We start from the raw sequence: 16391 nt of genomic DNA on the forward strand, positions 1-16391 counted from the left end.
ACGGTCCGTGGATGGCAACCGTGGGTTGCACCTGCAACTTCTCAAAATCTGCATATTTGGTCTGTTTCGAATACGGGGTGTTACAAGAGGGGTAGGGGTGGGGGTGGCATAAAAAATGAAAATAATTTAAATTTGAAATATTATTTACCAAAACTATTTATTTTTTAAAATTTAATGGGGGTGGCGGGGGGAGTGGAAAAATTTTTTAAAAAAAAAAAAAAAAATTTCAAAAGCAATTTTGTAGAGGGGGTAGGGGTGGTAGGGTTGGGTGAGGTAAACAAAATCGAAATTTTAAAAATAAGAAAATTTAAAAAAATTAATTTATTTTTTGAATGGGGAGGGTTATGGGGTATGGGTAGGGTAAGGAAAAAAAAATTAAAGGATGAAGTAGAGTTTTGGAAAATGTTTCCCTTAATTTTTGAAGGGAAGTTATTTTCCTTAAATTTGAGGAAAATGAGTTGATTTGGAAAAATATTCCAAACATTTAAGACAAGCAAACATGGGAAAATTGGAAAACATTTTACAGAAAATGTTTTCATCCATACCAAACACACCCTAGATCACTACGGGAATGAAGAAAGACACAAAAGAATTACTTAAGAAGGATTTTGTATTCATTACGACTGGGAATAATTAGTTTTATTGCTTGATGTCATTACAAATGGGTGCCCCTCTAGGGGCTAATTTGAAAATATAAATTATGTACAAGACCCTATTCTAAAACTCTCTTTACAACTAGAAGAATCCAAGGATGTTCCATGCAAATCTATGGAATTCTAAGGTCTTTCAAGAAATTCTCCTTATATTTCTAGAATATTCCACTAAGGACTATTATTCTTCTAATCCACATGAACAATTTCTCCAAAATATTCCCAGTTCGCGCAAATCCTAGCCCATCGCGTTCTAATTTCTCCAACTCTATGTTGTGGACGTTATCGAACAATCCATCTGTAGACATCACTATCACATCCCATGTCCTTACTATAACTTTAATTTCTTGTGACACACTTGAATAATCAAATTTAACACCATTCCCTAACTGAAAATGATAATCGAATCCTTTTTGTTGAATTTCCAATTTGTAAACTATTACTCCGTCTCTTATATCAACAAATCTGCTATCTCCAAGGTTGACCGCATGTACAATATCACACATTAAAGTCAAAATACAATTTGTTGACGAACCTTGACATTTTGTGTTAAAATAAGCTTCGTTGAGAACCTCCATTGGCTGAATTTTGTTCCTTTGATCTTTCTGCTTGTGAATCTATAATTCAGTATTTCTAACCAACTGTCTCGAATATTCTCCAGAATCGATACCCTTTTTCACCCAACCACCAACATCATCTGCTACACCTATGATTTCTTCCTCTATACAAATAAAATGTGCATCTTCCCCAAGAGGCACTTTGTTAGATTTTGGTATGTAAAATGAGTCAGTCGCCATCTTCATCTTGAAATTCCCATTAATAAAACTATTAGTACTCTCAGCGTAAAAGCTTAGATCCTCATCTATATCCATCTCGTCTACAACATGTATATCATCTAGTCTATCGCCATTAAAGAAACTTGTAAAGAAGTGACAAAGCCGAAAATATATAAAAGGGGATTCAAAAAGAATTACCAGAGTACTATCACGCTTAGGACTTGAACTTGTGACCTAAAGCAATTATTGAATTTCCTTTGGAAAAAAAATCAAATCTTGACGGACTTCTTGATGTGAATATACTAGTTCATATATAATGAAAATAAATAAATTGTTTCCCATAATCACGCAAAATGCCAAACATTTATGGACACTCAATTACATCTTGAGATACTAGGTAATCTCTCTGTTTCAATATGTTTGACCAATTTGACTTGGCACGGAGCTTAAGAAAATAAAGAAGAATTTTTAATCTTGTGGTATAAAATAAAGATATGTCAAATATATCAAAAAGTACATTAATTTTATGGTCTTAAACATATCATATGGAAAGTGGAAACCAAACAATTCCTAAAAAGTTTAAAATAAAGCAATTGTTAGAGACCACAAAATCAATGGACATTTTAATACATTTGACACATCTTTATTTTTATACCACAAGATTCAAAAAGTTTTTTTTATTTCTTAAACTCCGTGCCAAGTCATATTGGTCAAACAAAATGAAACTGAGAGATTACCTAGTATGTCAAGGTGTTATTCAATGTCTATAAAATGTTTGGCGTTTTGCGCTATTATGGGAAATGATTTATTTTTTTTCATTATATATGAACTAGTGAATTCCCATGAAGAAATCCATCAAGATTTTATTGTTTTTGTGAAGGAAATTCAATTATTGCTTTAGGTCACAAGTTCAAATCCTAAGCGCAATAGTACTCTGGTCATTCTTTTTGAATCCCCTTATATAAATTTTCGGCTCTGTCACTTCTTTACTAGTTTCCTAAATTGCTATAGAGGAGATGGATATAGATGAGGTAGATGTTATAGAGGAGATGGATATGGATAGGATCTAAGCTTTTGGGATGAGAGTAGTAATGTCTCAAGTTTTATTAATGAGAATTTCAAGACGAAGATGGTGGCTGGCTCTTTTTACATGCCAAATCTAACAAAGCACCTCTTGGGGAAGATGCACATTTTATTTACATTGAGGAAGAAGCCATCGGTGTAGCATATGGCATTGGTTGCTGGACCAAAAAGGGTATCGATTCTTGAGAATATTTAAGACAACTGGTTAGAAATGCTGATCTATCGATTCACAAGCAGCTTTATCAAAGAAACAAAACTAAGCCAATCAAAGTTCTCAACGAGGCTTATTTTAAAGCGAAATATCAAGGTTCGTAAACGGCTTATATTTTGACTTTACCGTGTGATATTGTACATGCGGTCAACATTGTAGATAGAAGAGTTGTTATAAGAGATGGGGTAATAGTTTACAAATCAAAAATTCAGAAAAAAGGATTCAATTATCCTTTTCAGTTAGGAAATGGTGTTAAATTTGATGATCCAAGTGTGGCACACGAAATTAAAGTTACAGTAAGAACAGGGGATATGATACAGATGGATTGTTCGATAACGCTCACGACATTGAATTTGAGAAATTAGCATGCGACGGGCTAGATGATTTGCACTAATTGGGAACATTTTCGAAGATTTTAGCACGAAAGATTGCAGAATATGCACTGCAGAATTCAGAAAGTAAAAGTATTTATACACCGTTTGCCATAGATTGCCTCAAAGTTGGCAAAGATGGTGTTGGTGGAAAGAGTGATGACATTACAGTGATAGTTGCTCGTATTTTCCCCTGATAGTTCTATTTAGGGGTTTAAGGTTTAGGATTTATGATTTGTGCTTATCGATGATGTAAAATATGTCTGATCAAATTCGCTAACATGAGTTTGGATGAACTTTCTTATATTTTTTGCTATTGATGCTCATAATCTTCTTGTGTCCCCATTCATTCCTATATGAGTTTAAATTTTAATTCGTGTACATAAAACAATTAGACTATCAAATTACTTATAAGTTAAATCTCTTGATAAACGTTAAAAACAATTGGTTACATAGTAAACAGTTCAATGTTTTGTTTCCCCTACGTAGATAAGAGTAGTCTACTTAGTAAACATGCAAAAAACAAAGATCTATTGATCCATATGAAACAATAGTTTATTTGTTGACCCCTTTTCCTAGATGTTGTTTGGTCACTAAACCCAAAGACTGAGGAGTTAACTCGGATGGACTGGATAGAACCTATGGAAACTCCTGGTCCTAGGGAGTGTTTCCCCCTTTAATGAGCCCTACACAATACAAATCTGGATTAGTCAAGCTAATGGAAGGTACCGCGATCATGGTATGTAATTGTACCGTATGTGCTTATTTGCATTTTGGAACCTCACTTGCATTTTGGAACCTCACTTGCAAGTTCTAAACTATCAGGCAACTTAAGCATACAGCCACCTAATTTGTCATTGTTGTCCTTGCTCTCTAGTGTCACCCATTTATTTAACTACATATGCCTCATCTCCATCTAATTCTTCCAATTTTCCATTTAACTGTTTTGATTATAGCTACCAAGGCATCCCTTTCGTTGGGAACTCCATGTGGATAATATTCCTTTTCTTTTAATGTAAAGGATAAGTTACATCTTTTAACTCTCCGTAATTAATCTATATGAACATTTCTAAGTCGTTAGTATATGTGAAATAGGAGAGTGAATTAGTCAAACATAATTGGTTCACATTTATCTCAAGTGTAAGTTTCTTAACTTCGTAAGAAATTATAGGACGTATTCAAAAGACTTGAAGTTACTTTTGTATTATGACAAATTTGTCATTAAAGTAAGAGAACATTTATCATACGTTAGTTTCTTACATTCTTTTAATGGATGAAAACGTAAATGATTTTCCTATATAAGGAGTATCATTTGGGAGCTAACTACAGAGAAGAAAAACCAAAGTCATTTCTTTCATTTACTATCTCCTTCACTAATTCTTTTATTGGTTTAAATAATCATTCCTCCTATTGTGAATTTCTGGGAATTGTTTTTGTGCAACTCCAAACTTCCGGCCACGAGTGCATGTGTTTGAGAGTAACTGTGAAACCTTGGGGAGCGACCGGCTACAACGATTTGGACGGAGTCGGGCCGAAATCACTTTCAAGGCAGCGGCTTGCCACTACACAATGTTTGTGATAAGCTATTTACTACTTTATAATTCTAATCCAATATCAATATTTTAGTATTTTTCTCAACTATTTGAAAGCGATTTTACTTGCATACAATATTGATACATGGCTATTTCTTTGAACAAAACTTTTCCTGATTTTTCAAAGCTTGAGCCTTTGGATGGAAACAATTTTAAACGCTGGTCACAAAAACTTTTAGTTTTCATTGAACAATTAGAAGTTGAGTATGCTTTATTTAACGAATCTTCTATAGATGGTTCTTTTACCACTACTGATTCTAGAAATGTTGTGGTTGTTGATGATATTGTTAAAACGAATTTTGAAAAGGATAATAGGCCTTAAACTTGTTTTACTTAAATTAACTTCTGAAAAAACATTGTCCTTGAATAATGTTTTGTACGTTCCCTCCATCCGTAGAAACTTAGTTTCCGGAGCACTTCTCAACAAAGTAGGCCTTAAACTTGTTCTTGAAGCTGATAAAATAATTATTTCTCGTGGAGGAGACTTTGTTGGGAAGGGATATCTTGGTGGAGGATTATTTGTATTAAACATTGTTCAAGAGATTGTCAATAATGCAAGTATTTCAAATTCTGCTTATATTGTTGAGTCTATTAATTTGTGGCAAGGTAGACTAGGTCATGTTAACATTTCTTCTATTAAAAGACTTAGAAAAACTGATGATTTTTCTAAATGTCTTGTGTGTGTAGAAGCAAAGCATGCCAAGAAACCTTTCAAATCTGTTATTAGTAGAAAGATCGAATTACTTGAACCAATACATTCAAATTTAGCAGATTTCAAGAACACTGTTAGCAAAGATGGGAAAAATTATTACACTACTTTTGTTGTTGACTTTTCTAGATACACTAAGCTATATCTTCTTAAGTCTAAAGATGAAGCTGAAAGCATGTTCTTGAAATTCAAAGCAGATGTGGAAAATCAATTAGATAGAGAAATCAAGAGATTTAGATCTGATAGGGGCGGTGAATATAGTACTAAAATTCTAGAAGATTTTTTTGAGAAAAAATGGTATTATGCATGAGGTTAGTGCTCTCTATACTCCCCAACAAAATGGTGTAGCCGAACGAAAAAATAAACCCTTAAGGAAATAATGAATTCAATGCTTTTAAGCTCTGGTCTATCTGATAATATGTAGGGAGAAGCAGTCTTGTTTGCATGCTATAATCTTAATAGTGTCCATCATTAGATGTTAGAGAAGACCTCATATGATTTGTGGAAAGGGTTTGCTCCTAACTTGAAATTTTTGAAAGTGTGGGGGTGTTTGGCTAAGGTTGGTCTACTTGATTTTAAATGAGTAAATATTGGTTCTAAGACTTTTGATACTGTGTTTATTGGTTATGCTCAAAATAGTGTTGCATATAGATTTATGTCTCTAAAGGATCATTCTATTTGTGAATCTAGAGATGCAAAATTTTTTGAGCATACTTTTCCTTTGAAAAATAATGTGCCAAGTGATGTGCAAAATAATGCTTCTACATCTATTTCTACTAATTCTCGTATTGTACCTTCTTCTAATGTTATTTCTAATGAGCATGAAGATGAACTTAGAAGGAGTAAAAGACGTAGAATTGAGACTAATTTTGTTCCTCATTTTATCACTACTTTCTTAATTGGAAATTTTGATATTAATATTTTAAATGATGAATTAGTATCTTATCTATTTAATAGAAGAAGACCCTAAGACTTATGATGAAGCAATGAGATCAATAGATGTTATATTTTAGAAAGAGGCTATTAAAAGCTAATTAGATTCTATACTTTCTAATCTCACTTGGGACTTGTATGATTTACCTAAATGTTGTAAGCCCATAAGTAGCAAGTGTATATTTAAGAAGAAATTGAGACCTGATGGTACAATTGATATATATAGGGCTAGACTTGTGTTAGGGGTTTTAACCGAAAGAAAGGTGTTGATTACTTTGATATTTATTCTCCTGTGATTAAAATAGTGACCATTAGGACTCTTATTGCTTTAGCTGCTATTCATGACTTAGTGGTACATAAAATGGATGTCAAAACAACATTTCTAAATGGTGATTTAGAGGAAGAGATCTATATGACTCAACCTGAGGATTTTGTGGTTCCAGGACAAGAGGATAAAGTATGCAAATTGAGAAAATCCTTGTATGGACTAAAACAAGCACCTAAGCAGTGGTATGAAAATTTTAATATTACATTAGTGGATAATGACTTTGTTGTAAATTCATTTGATACATGTGTTTTTTCTAAGATGATAAGTTCAGATTGTGTGATTATATGTTTATATGTAGATGACATGTTAATCGTTGGTCCTAATGTGAATATTATTAATGATACTAACAATATTTTTTTTCTAAATTTGAAATGAAAGACCTTGGTGAAGAAGATGTGATTTTGGGAGTTAAAATCAAAAGAACCGCTAATGGTTTCTCTTTGTGGCAGTCAAATTACATTGAAAAGATGTTGAAAAACATTGATTGCTTTGATGTAGTTCCAGTGAGAACTCCTTATGATCCTAACATACACTTGAGAAAGAATACAGAATCTAGTGTTTCTCAAACTAAATATGCTAAAATAATTGAGAGTGTAATGTTTCTCATGAACTATACTCGCCCTGATATAGCTTATGTTGTTACTAGATTGAGTAGATATACTCATAATCCTAGTAGTGAATGCTAGAAGGCTCTTCATCGCTTGCTAAGGTATTTAAAAGGTAAAATTGATTGGTGTTTTCATTTTAATAAGTTTCCTATTGTTTTAGAAGATTTTTGTGATGCAAACGGGGTAATTGACAATGATGAAGTTAGCTCCACCAGTGGCTATGTGTTTACTTTGGGTGCAGGTGCTATATTTCGTGGAAGTATTCCAAACAAACTTGTATAGCACATTCTACCATGGAATCTGAATTCATTGCTCTCGAGTTGGCAGGGCAAGAAGCTAAGTGGTTGAGAAATCTTTTGGCGGATATTCTAGTATGGGGAAGACAAGCTTCATCCGTCTCTCTTCATTGTGACTCACAGACTGCAATTGGAATAGCCAAAAATAGTGTGTACAATGGAAAAAAGAGACATTCGCATCAGACATGGTGCAGTTAAAAAGTTGTTAGAACTGCGTGTTATTTCTTGGGATATGTAAAGTTCTAAAAGAAATTTGGCAGATCCCATGATCAAGGGCTTGGCAAGGAAAATAATTCTTGAAACATCAAGATGGGGCTAAAGCCCTTTCATTGAGGCAGTGTGGTGGATCCTTTAGGCCTTAATATACGCCACATTTTTATATCCCTATGGCGTTAGGCAGTGTTTTATAAGGATGAACTTATTTTCTCTTAATGATTCTATAGCCTTAAGGTGATCTATTTGAGATAGACTTGATGGAATCACCAACGTGCGTGTAAAGGTGTGGTCTCCTTTTATGAAAGACTTGGAGCATCTTTCTAGAGCACTCATAAGACCCAAGGTGTGAGTGCATGACCATAAAAGTACTTTGTTGGATCACGGAATTTACATAAAATCAAGGATATGGTATGTGTTTTGGGGGTCTCAACTTATGTCCATTTAGTCCATGAGTACTTTACTTTGTGGATATGTGTTGTTGCCTCATTTCACTAAGTGATAATTAAAATCGAAAGATATTGACACTTAAGCAAATGTTCCATTCTTTTGCCCAGAAATTATTGTTATTCTTTATCTTTGCTTTAGTGGGGGATTGTGGATAATATTGCTTCTTCTTTTTTTAATGCAAAGGATTGGTTACATCTTTTAACTCTTCGTAATTAATCTATCTGAACATTGTCAAGTCGTTAGTATATGTGAAATTGGAGAGTTACTTCCACAATAATGGTTCACATTTATCTCAAAGTGTTAGTTTCTTAACTTTGTAAGAAAATATAGTAAGTATTAAGAAGACTTGAAGTTACTTTTGTATTATGACAAATTTGTCATTAAAGCATCGGAGTCGGGCTGAAATCACTTTCAAGGCAATGGCTTGCCATGACACACTGTTTGTGATAAGCTATTTACTACTTTATAATTCTAATCCAATATCAATATTGTAGTATTTTTCCCAACATTCCATCATTCAAAGCTGAAGAAGATTCGTTGTGACTTCCATCTGTTCTAACCTTATCACATTTCTGCACAAATTCACAACATACAGAGGCATTCAATTTTTCGTAGAGTCCTCATGACAGTCTTGTTATGCTTCCATGAGTTTTGGACTGTCTTCTCTTGGTTACACGCTTAACTGCATTGTCTGACGCAATGTTTTGGTCCTTCCACCACTCCATGTATCTCATGTTGACGTCTGGCTTGGAGAGCCCTCTAAGCATGATTCACACAACGGGGCACATGTTGATCGAATCAGATTATTAGTTGCATTTTCTTATCTCTTAGGTACTTTTCATGCCACTTCAATTCCTAAACACGCCCCCCCCCCCCCCCACACACACACACACACTCAAACACGATATTTTTAAGCTAAGATCATTTTGAAGCAAAGACAACATTGGTGCAACCAGCAGAGGAAACACAGAAGGGGGGATATTACCTATATATCTTGATCAGTTATAGCCATGCCAGTTCGGAAGCAAGGAGGTCTCACCAACTGCTGATGAAAAGAGATCTTACTAAACGTCTGCTATCGTGAGTACCTGAAACTGCATTATAAAATGTGCAACGCCAAATGTCATTAGTACATTGAATGTACGGTATGTAATAAGACCAAATGAAATAAATAAATAGCTGAACTCAATAAATGAACTGAAAAGAAACTGAAAGCACCCTTGTTATACCCCATTTTAACTTGCGTCAAATAGTGTACAACAAATTGGTGATTCCTAAATTAAATTAACTTAAGGAGTCGCCACCTAATTATTTTTACGGTAAATTAGGACACCTAAATATTTAACTATTGTAATGCTAACATTAACTTCAATTAATCGTCTACTTAATTTATGTGATACTGGGTAAGGTTTCTAGTTATCCTAAAGGGAAGAGATTAAGTATCCTTTAAGATCCATTAAAAATGATTACCGATCAAACTTGCGTTAAATTTAAAAAGGTTTTGAAATAACTATAGAATTTAAAATATCTATTATAACTAGGTGCTAATTGGTTTTAGAAAGATAAAAGTAATATCGTGACTAGCTAACTTAAGTTATAAAATTAATCAAAAATATTAATTTCACGCGGGAACAATAAATGACTTTCCTAACTTAAAAGAGGGTCAAATTAAAAGAAAATTCATTCATGAGTTTGAAACAATTTTTTAAAAAAAATCAAAAGAAATGCATTGATTTTTCATATTTGAAAGGAAAGAGTGATTTACATAGGCAGCAGCTGCGCAGCTATCATGGCTGCTATGGCCACTGAATGGCCTCCTTTCGAGGTTGTCCTGCCCGCCCCCACCACCCCAAACCACCACATACGCCACTCTTTTCAATTCCAATACTCTAAATCCTAAACAATTTACCCTAATTAACTCAAAAACAATCGTAAAATCAATTGAAATAATTCATGGAGAACCTACTATCACGTTTTCAATGGAGGAAATGCAAGACTTTATGATCGAAGAGGGATTGCATCAAGTAGTGGTGTTTAAATTATCCCATGGTGCGCCAAATTTGAATGTATTAAGGTCAATTTTACCGAAACATCTTGGTAGCAAGGGAAATTGTTTAATTGGCTTACTTGCTCCAAGACAATTTTTGTTGAGGTTTGATCAATATGAAGATTATGTACTAGCTTTATCTCGCTCAGTTAATTATCTTCTCTACAATGGAGAGGAGCACAAATGTACGGTTTTTCCATGATCCATTGGATCTAATCCTAAGGAGGAAATAATGTTAGCTATGGTTTGGATTTCTTTACCGAACTTATCTCCAGATTTGTTTACAAAGAAGTCTTTGTTGTCTTCAACATCGGCAGTTGGGAAACCAATAACTATAGATAAAGCTACTCAAATCAAGTCAAGACCTAGCACGGCTAGGATCAAGGTTATACTTTATCTAATGGAAAAGCTTCCATATCATATAAGGTTGCAGTTTATGGATGGAAAATCTGGTAAGTTGATCGAGGTTTTTTAAGAGATTGTATATGATAATCTACCTTTGTATTGCAATTATTGTAAGCACCAAGGTCATGATGAAGATAGTTGTCGTCTAATCTCGAAAAGAAATCAAAATAACAAACAAATTGATGATACCATTGAAGTTGCTTTAAAAGGTACTATTGATAGTGAAAAGTATTAAGGTGATGCGAGAGAAATACTAAATGAAAAAAGAAAGATTATAGATGTCGATCAAAGTAAAACTACTTCTTTAGATCGACAATTGGTTGCTGCCACTTCGAAGCAAAAATGTGCAGACTCAATGGATGTTGATACAAGTCATATTGGTGTTCAAACAACTACCGAAAACAAAGGGATAACACCAAGAGTTGGGATTGATGCGCCGCAAATTATTTCAGGGAAAAAATTAATGGATTCAAGACAAAAACTAATGGATACATCTGATGTTGAAGATGCTAAAAATTCTAGGCATCATTTTTTGCAAGTTGAAAATGAGAATGCAACTAAAAATTGGACACTGGTTACACACAATAAATCAACTAGTAGTCAGACCCTTTCCCCGACTAGTCAAAATAATTCTCCATGTAGTAAAAAGGGTCCGACTGAGAATTTTCATGACAGTGAGAAGAGGCAACATATTAGTAATGCCTCAAGAAACCTATTGTGTTCGAATAGCTTTGATGCTTAATTGAAAACTATTGGAAAGCAAGTAAGGTTAACAGAGAATGACAACGATTTGATCCAAGAAAAAAAGGTCCCGCCACCTGCTTTGAATAGAAAATTAAGTCCAGAAGCTCTCGTATTTGTGCCTAAATGTGTGCTTGAAAAAGAAGAATGAGTCAAGGACCTTAGTGTCAAATACAATTGATTTGGACGAGGATTTTCTTGATGAGGATGAGGAAGACAATATGTTGGACATATGCTTTGATATAGTGGCTAGGGAAGGGGATATATCACCAAGACAACAAAGAAGTGGAAGCAACAAAAACAAAAAGAAGACACATGGAAGGCAACATAGTTGGGACGGTAAAATGACTGAGGAGCTTGTTCCAAGACACCTACTGATGCGACAGGCAAAGCATAACCATTTGACAGTTTCAATAGGTTCAACTAGATCGGACAAATCCATAAATAAGGTATGAATTATCAAGTGTTGTTGGATGGGTTTGAAGAAGAGGACAAGTTAAAAATACTTCAAGTTACTTTTGATGGGCAATCAATCTTTTTTAATTCATGCTTTTGTAATAGAAAGTTTGAGGTTGATAACTCAACTTTCTTCTTGATTGGCATATTTTTACATTATTTAAGCATCCTTATTTGTAATATCATCATAGAGTGTATTACAAACTCTGTGGTGAACAGAAAATACTTAGTTCTCTTTAGCTCTTATTTTCTTCATGCTTGTTAGGAAGCAGAAGTTAGGTACTTCATTAGGATTAGTAAGGTAAGACCTAGCCCCATTGCTTGTGCTTGTCCCTATTGATATTTTTTATTTTTAATAAAAGGCCGCTAGACACTGCCTAGTGGTAAATTTGCTTTAAAAAAAGTCTTAAAAGAAACATGTTCCCATATTTCGTGAAAATAAAAAATATTTGGAAAGGTTTCTTTCTAGAAAAATCTTTCTAAAAAATTAAACATATTTGGACATACAACATAATCTCAAAATTGTTATCATTATCATTTAAGGTTTCATAATCTCAAAATTGTGACTTGACACGGAGCTTAAGAAAAGAAAGACGAATTTTGAATCTTGTGGTATAAAAATAAAGATATGTTAAATATATCAAATGTCCATTAATTTTATGGTCTTAAACATATCATATGGAAAGTGGAAACTAAACAATACCTTAAAGATTAATCCAGAGAGACACAACCTAATCTCTTAAACAAACAAAACAGAGTTTTTAGGAATGTTAAACAAAAAAATACATAAAGAGACAAAACTAAACGTAAGTTTAGCAAATTAAAACGGAAGCTCTTCCATCTAGAATTTCTAGCTTATTTTATCCTTTTAGGTGCTGATTCTGAAGCAGAACAAGAGTAAAACAGATTCTAACTAGTCTCAAAAATAGAAATTTGATAAGAAACAAAGTTAGTTCATCACATATGCGACGAGTTGACGAACCAATAATTTTGCTTTTACGATTTCTACTTTAGATTAGTCATTTAGCATACTAAAAACAAATTCTAACAAATACTTGAAACAAAAATTAAACAAGTAGCACTACATTCAAAAGACTATTTTTGCTCTATGAATTAAATAAGGTGACAGAGGAGAAATACAGACCTTCTCTAGGGCAGCAAACTAGTGCTTTGAATCTTATACTCCGCTATCGACTCCCTCTAGACAGATTTTCCAAAGGGTGTAGTTTTGAGAAAGTTTAAGAGCCCTATTTATAGCGAAAAAACCACGGCTCAGTTAGTTTGAAATATGGGCTGCCCGAATTTAAAATAACAATAAAACAAGGAATCACTTCTTTGAATAGATTGAGAGACAACGAAGATGAGATGAACAGGAAGAAGCAATAAATATAAAAACCTAACATTTGAATCTGAATCGCAGATTTTGAATTATATTTTGTGTTTTCAAGAGATTTGGAAGTGTGAACGTTTGAATTCAGTCATTTTAGAGAAGCTAGGGGACTATTGATGTTCACAGATGATTGATAGGGGTGGCAGAGATTTGAGCATAAAATCTTGCGGATTCTCAGGTTGAGGGAGATGAGTGGCAAGATAGGCTTAGGTTTTCATCAGCTCTTTGGAGTGTAAATATGATGGAAGTAAGAGTAGAGTTGTCAAAAAGGGCCGGCCCAGTCCCACCCGACCCAAGTCTCATGGGCCAAGGAATTTGATGGGCTAAGGCGGGCAAACCCTTCATTTGGAAGGGCCTAAAAATGCTCAACCCAACCCAACCCTAGAAGGGCCAAGGGCTAGGGCGGGCTAGCCCTTTTTTTTTTTCTTTCTTTTCATATTTTTTCATTTCAAACTTTAAATTCTATAACATCAAGAAATGAGAAGATTTTCAAAGTAAATATGACAAATAATGGTGTTGTTTCAATAACACTAGCAAAACATCTAGTGTGATTAGCATGTATCTAGGATACTAGATACGCGAGATACATGTATTTGGTGTCATGTATCTCATATACGCTAGCGAGATAAGAGAGTGACGAGTGAGATGGAAGGGAGGCGAGGACGTGAATTTATCTATGTATTCTAGATACATGTGAATCCACTATGATAGAGTGTATCTAGAACAAATTAACATAATGTTGAGTTTATGTATCTCGAGATACATGTGTCTAGATGTACCAAAATCTGAGAAGATTCGTAATATAACAACATAGCTTGAATTTAAGTAATTATCTTATATACTAGTAAGATTATTGTAAGTTACCCTTAAATAAATAGTTTTGGCCCATAAGCTGACTCCGGCCCGACCGAGATCAAGCCTCAAGGGTCAAGGGCTTATATGGGTCGGGCTTATAAGCCCTAGTTTTAAATGGGATTGAAAAATCCTATCTCAATCCTACCCCAATAATGGGTAAGGTTGGGTCGGTCTCACGGGCTAAGCCCATTTTGACGGCTCTAAGTGGGAAGCAAGAGAATTGTTCAAGGTATTTTTGGTAGATCAAGTTGAGTTTGGGCGCAAAGGAATTATTTTTTTGGGAAAATTTTCAAAATGTCAATACTTTTGCATTTAATAAAACCTCTTGTCAACATTTTCAATATTTATATTTAAAATGTCAATATTTCAGTCAGTTATTCTTCTGATTTATTTATTTTTTATTTGTTTGATTTGAAAGAATACAATTATTTAATAACAGAAAGAAGAAATCACGGAAAGAATATTTGAACATATCACTTACAGTTTCAAAGGTAAACGACTAGGGCACCAATCCCCCTTCTTCATCAAATTTCGAATATAGATTTTTAGCATTCCATTGATTCAAAAATGGCTATGGAATGTTTTGATAATTGTAAATTGTACCTACTATGAACTAAGTGGGAGCATTAGTTTTGCTGGGTAGTTTTAATTTTAATTTGTTTGAATGAAAAATAAGAATGAATATGGAATGTTTGCAAAAATATATTTTTTTGTAATATTTAATGCAATCGAAGAATCCTTTTGATAAATATTATATCCGCTATCGTTTTGATAAATATTGTATCCACAATCTGAAAAAGAATCATTTTGATAAGGTGTTTGGCTGGTTGTCTTTGTTTTTTTGATATCCATTATCGGAAAAACTATGATAATTATAGTGTATACTAGAAGTGGTTGTTTGAAATACAAAGTTATGATAATTGTAGTGTATTTGTAAACATATTTGATAAAGATACAAATACATAGGCATTTATGTAATACAATTTTGATCACTAAGATATAATTATTTACACAATGATACAAATATGAAAGTAAATACATGCATTTATTAATATTGAATACAAATATTGTTAAACGAACATGAGTCTCTATTTATGTTAAACAATTTTGATAACTGGGGTACAATTATTTACAGAGGGATACAAGTATGAAACTAAATACATACATTTATCAATATTGAAAACAAATATTGTTAAACTTGTTCATCAACTTCTACCGCACCCACAACTCTTTTTTTAACTACTCTCTTAAACCATTTTAGACACACAGTCTACATTTTTGAATAATCCTTGGGTAATGCATAAATCAATAGATGGAAAATCCCAAAAAAGTAGATAATTATTTGGGATACCTCTTGTAATCCTCTTTGAACCAGACATTATAGTGAAAATCATATTCTTTTCCCTTACCTAAAATCCTAAATAAAAATCTCAAAATTACTAAACACACAACAATGTATATAAAATCAAACAATCTATATATGCTATATGAATGTTTATGAACTACTATATTTCCTATACAAAAAACAAATTACAGAAAAAAATCAAACTATAAAGTCGAAATCGTGAAAAATCATAAATACCCAATATATCGAAAATCTGGAAAAGCACTTCACGATAATGTATTTACCTTTATAGAAGGTTGAAAATATTTTGAATGATTTTCTGAGAAATTCAGAAAAATGAAGAAATTTATATTTTTATAAGGTAATGTTTAAGTTACTTGAGGAGACAGAATAATGGAACAAATCGTATGAGAAAGAAAGAGAAATGATAGAATTTGGATAAAAAATTAAGAGAGAGAAAAGTGAGTACTGGGTTTTTTTTCTTTCCTTTCACTGGTATTCATGGAGTAAAAGAATGGGTCCAATTTGAGAAATAAAAGGAAGGTAAATAATTATATTAGGATAAACTTTATTTGCTAAAATATTGGCATACTGACATTTTTAATAATTATTTTAAAGTGTAGATGTTTTTAATAGTTATGTTAGGGATTTTGACGAGTTAGCTAATTTTTCATATTCTTTTTTAAGATTGGGCTGCAATATTTTGCTGAAGAAAGAATATAAATGGCCCAAAATGTGTTGGAGAATTAACTTGTGAGAAAAATACATTTTTTTTCAAGTTAACTAATTTTATAATGTTTCTTTCATCCTAGTTAATCTTCTAAAAAATATATATGTATATAAGATATATAAATAATTTATATACGTATTCAAATTAAACTTCAATGGGACAAAATTTCCAATGAAAAATATAGTTTAAAAAAAAAGATTAA

The 16391-nt window shown here is 33.0% G+C and overlaps 1 long non-coding RNA gene across 1 annotated transcript in view; it reads right to left on the reverse strand.

Moving 5' to 3' along the window:
• Window positions 1–13470, reverse strand: part of LOC107063193 (uncharacterized) — a 17470-nt gene extending 4000 nt beyond the window's left edge. The window contains exons 1-3 of the long non-coding RNA XR_001475134.1: window positions 13271–13470; window positions 13014–13116; window positions 9206–9314 (exon numbers count right to left, since the gene is read on the reverse strand). This is a non-coding gene — a long non-coding RNA (uncharacterized lncRNA). The remainder of the gene's footprint in view (window positions 1–9205; window positions 9315–13013; window positions 13117–13270) is intronic.
• Between the last annotated feature and the right edge of the window lie 2921 nt (window positions 13471–16391).

Source organism: Solanum tuberosum, unplaced genomic scaffold (genome assembly GCF_000226075.1).
Source record: "Solanum tuberosum cultivar DM 1-3 516 R44 unplaced genomic scaffold, SolTub_3.0 scf00016, whole genome shotgun sequence".
Classification (NCBI taxonomy): domain Eukaryota; kingdom Viridiplantae; phylum Streptophyta; class Magnoliopsida; order Solanales; family Solanaceae; genus Solanum; species Solanum tuberosum.